The sequence below is a fragment of the Octodon degus genome, unplaced genomic scaffold, assembly GCF_000260255.1.
Source record: "Octodon degus isolate 3935 unplaced genomic scaffold, OctDeg1.0 scaffold00053, whole genome shotgun sequence".
Classification (NCBI taxonomy): domain Eukaryota; kingdom Metazoa; phylum Chordata; class Mammalia; order Rodentia; family Octodontidae; genus Octodon; species Octodon degus.
In genome coordinates, this window is record NW_004524629.1 from 4,147,799 (window position 1) to 4,151,349 (window position 3,551).

At 44.6% G+C, this 3,551-nt stretch overlaps 1 pseudogene; it reads right to left on the minus strand.

Moving 5' to 3' along the window:
• Positions 1 to 329: 329 nt before the first annotated feature.
• LOC105742452 lies at positions 330 to 1,544 on the minus strand (annotated as a pseudogene).
• Positions 1,545 to 3,551: the final 2,007 nt, after the last annotated feature.

Below are 3,551 nucleotides of genomic sequence, written 5' to 3' on the forward strand. Positions count from 1 at the left end.
CACATACCCACTGCCAATCCCACCACAATGACAGAGCGCCTGCTCCAAAATGGGCATGTAATTTTTTTTTAAGAGAGAGAGGAGTCTTGTTATGTTACCATGATCTTGTGCTCAAGGTAGATTCCTGCCTCCCAAGTAGCAGGAATTATAGTCAGGAGCCAGCTCTATATACTGTTTTTTGTTTTTGTTTGTCATATCATTGATTGCACCCAAGGCTTTATGCATACACAAGCATCCTACCAATGAGCTATATTGTCAATCCTCATAAAATTTTATTTTTTTAACCAATATATAACATTAATTTTATTTGCATTTATTTTATTCTTAATTTATTCCCATGCCATAAGTTTTTGTTTCTTCAGTATCTTCTGGGATATCTTTTTCTCCTGTGCAGCTTCCTCCTCTGGTTTAGGAACAATTTGTTCCTTTTCAGTCAGGATCATCTCAATATGGCACGGGAAGCTCACGTATGGATTGATCTGGCCATGAGCTCTGTAAGTACGGAGGCACATCTTGGGTGCTTTGTTCACCTGGATATGTTCAATAACCAGAGAATCTACATCTAAACCCTTAAGCTCAGCATTACTCCCTGCCTTTTTAAGCATGTGCAGCAAAAATTCAGCACTCTTTTTGGGCCACTGGCCCTGTGTCCAGCCCCGCTGTTTGGCCTGGGCACACCTACCAACTCCACCATTGTAATGCCGGAATGGTACACATTGCTTCTTTACTGTGACACCCTTCAGATACTTAGTGGCCTTTTGGATATGCATACCCTTGATGGTCTGGGCAGTTTCATGTGTGTTCTTAAAATGAACGCGAAGATTTGAGCCTCTTGATTTGCATGATTTTGTGGGGTTTTCTGGGTCAAGAGAGTATCGAACCACTTTCACAGGTCACCTAAGTCCACTCACCGGAAGAGGAAGAGCCTAAAATTTTATTTTAAAATGGTGTCTCACAAAGCACCACAGATTGAACTCAGATTTCTGATCCTCCTGCCTCACCTTCCCAAAGGGCTAGAATTACAGGCCTGTGCTACCGCACCCGGCAGTTCTATGCCCCATTATGTTAGCTCATATAAAACTGTGAAATGGTGAGATCCAAATATACTAATTCTGTTATTTTATTTTATTTGTTTGTTTTTTGTGGTACTGGGATTGAACTCAGGACCCTGTGCTTGCCAGGTAAGTGTTTATTCTACTAAGCTATCCCCCTAACCTGTTATTTTATTTTATTTTTATTTTTATTTTTCTGGTACCAGGGATCAAACTCAGGACTTTGCACTTGCCAGGTAGGTGCTTATGCCACTGAACTATATCCCCAGCCCTCCATTATTTTATTTTATTTTCTTAGAAATTGTTTTATTTTTCATCAGCCTCATTCCCATTTGCTGAAGCATCAGCAGAACAGCTCAAGATCACTCGGTGTGGTGGTTCCTACCCACTCAGTGGCCTGCACGGTGGGGGCTGCAGACCAATCTTCTGCGGCCGGCCGAGTACTCCAGTTTCAGTAGGAAACTGCTGAATGGGCACAGAGGGCACCTGCATGCCCTCAGACCAGTCTGTGACCTCAGGCTGAGCAGCAATGAACTCTGGAGCTGGTGCAGTCCATTCTTCCTGAAATTCCTCCTTGGTCACAGCCTCTTCAGTAGCAGCATGCTCTTCTTTGTCAATCTCTTCAGGATCCCGGTAGAAGCAGAGATCAGGCATGACTTCCCAAGGGTGTTCATGGGAGATGGTACCACACATGCGTAGCACTTCCTGGGCCAGCATTCACCACATCAGACCCACAGAGTGAGCTCCCTTATTGTTGCACAGGACGGCAATGTCCGCATAGCGCAGAGGAGAATCTGTGTTGCAGAGAGCAATGGTTGGCAGATTGACATAAGATGCCTCCGTTACGGGCTGGTGGTCAGCCCTGGGGTCAGTAACCACCAGAAGATGTGGCTCTCAGAAGGCTGACTGGATCTGGTTAGTGGAGATTCCAGGAGTGAAGCGGCCAGCGATAGGAGCAGCTCCAGTGGCAGCAGCAAACTTCAGCACAGCCCGCTGGCCGGTGCTCCTGGAGGATATGACACTGACGTCAGCAGGGTTTTCAATGGCCACTATGGCTCGAGCTGCCAGGGGAAGCTTCTCCTAAGTCCACTTCAGATTTATGATGTAGATTCCATCATTCTTCCTTTTATAGATATACTGCTCCATCTGGAAGTCCAGGTTGGTGCCACCTAAGTGGGTTCCTACAGCAAGGAACTTGAGGACATCCTCCTCCTTCATTTGCAGAACATCAAGGGCTCCGGACATTGTGAAGTTTCCCTTTAAGTTATGATGGGAATCAGGAACAATGTCGTATGGACCCTACCGGGGAGCATGGAAAACCTTAAGCCTTCCATTATTTTATTTATTTATTTTGCGGTACCAGGCAGAAGTGTCGTTTTTTTTTGTTGTTGTTGTTGTTGTTGTTGTTGTTGTTTTTTTGCTCCAAATGCCTTCAAGGCATGACTGCCTGTCTTGTGTTGTGGGGATTGAACCACAGCAACCTGAGCCTGACTGCTTTGTTGAAGCAACCACTTAAAGAACTGAGCTAAGGGGCAGGCCCCCTATTTTGCGGTACCAGGGATTGAACTCAGGACCTTGTGCTTGCCAGGCAAGCACTTATTCTACTGAGCTATCTCCCTCACCCTAATTCTGTCATTTTATACAGATACTTTGGGAGAGTCTTTTCTGTTATCTAATAAAACTACAGAACATCAGACGAAATTCTTCCAGAAGAACTCAAAAAATGCTATAAATGCCATACATTCTTTTTCATCCATTCTCTTTCTGTGTGTCTCTGTGTGTTTACATTTATATATCCATGGCTGTGTGCATTGGGAAGGCCTGTGACAGTGAACACACCTAAAGCTCAGATTCTTGGTATCTAACAACTCTTCACTTCAGTACTTAGAGAAATGGCCAGCTCCGGGTGCCTCATTTCTGTGAGCCCCCACACCTTGCTCTTGAGTACGTCCTACACCTACCTCTAGTAAACCCTTATGTCTCTTACTGATGGATCCTGGAAACTTTTTCCATAAGAAGAACCAGTGAACCTGCAAACTTATTTGAAAAGGGTGGATTAAGTTCCTTTTTTCAGCCTTGGGAACTCTCAGACCCAGCGCATTCATCCTGGTAACTATGAAGGGACTTAAAGGCAATGTTGAGACTGCGGGAATCTTGACTTTGGTTTGGTAATTCCAGCTGAACAACTCTGTGTTCACTTAGGCATTTTCTTTCTTTGTTCTTTTGGTTGTAGTTTGGGCCTCTGGAAGTATAGTTTTCTCAGAAGCTGTGGGACTTACTGAAGTCTATGGACTCAGACAAAAAGGAGCCCAGGGGTTTGGATTTCTCCCCATCTTTTCTCCATTAAGGATTTCACCTATCATAAAATTCAAATCTCAAATCTCTCTCTCTCTCTCTCTCTCTCTCTCTCTCTCTCTCTCTCTCTGTCTCTGTCTGTCTCTCTCTCTGTCTGTCTCTGTCTCTCTGTCTCTCTCTCTGTCTCTCTCTGTCTCTCTCTCT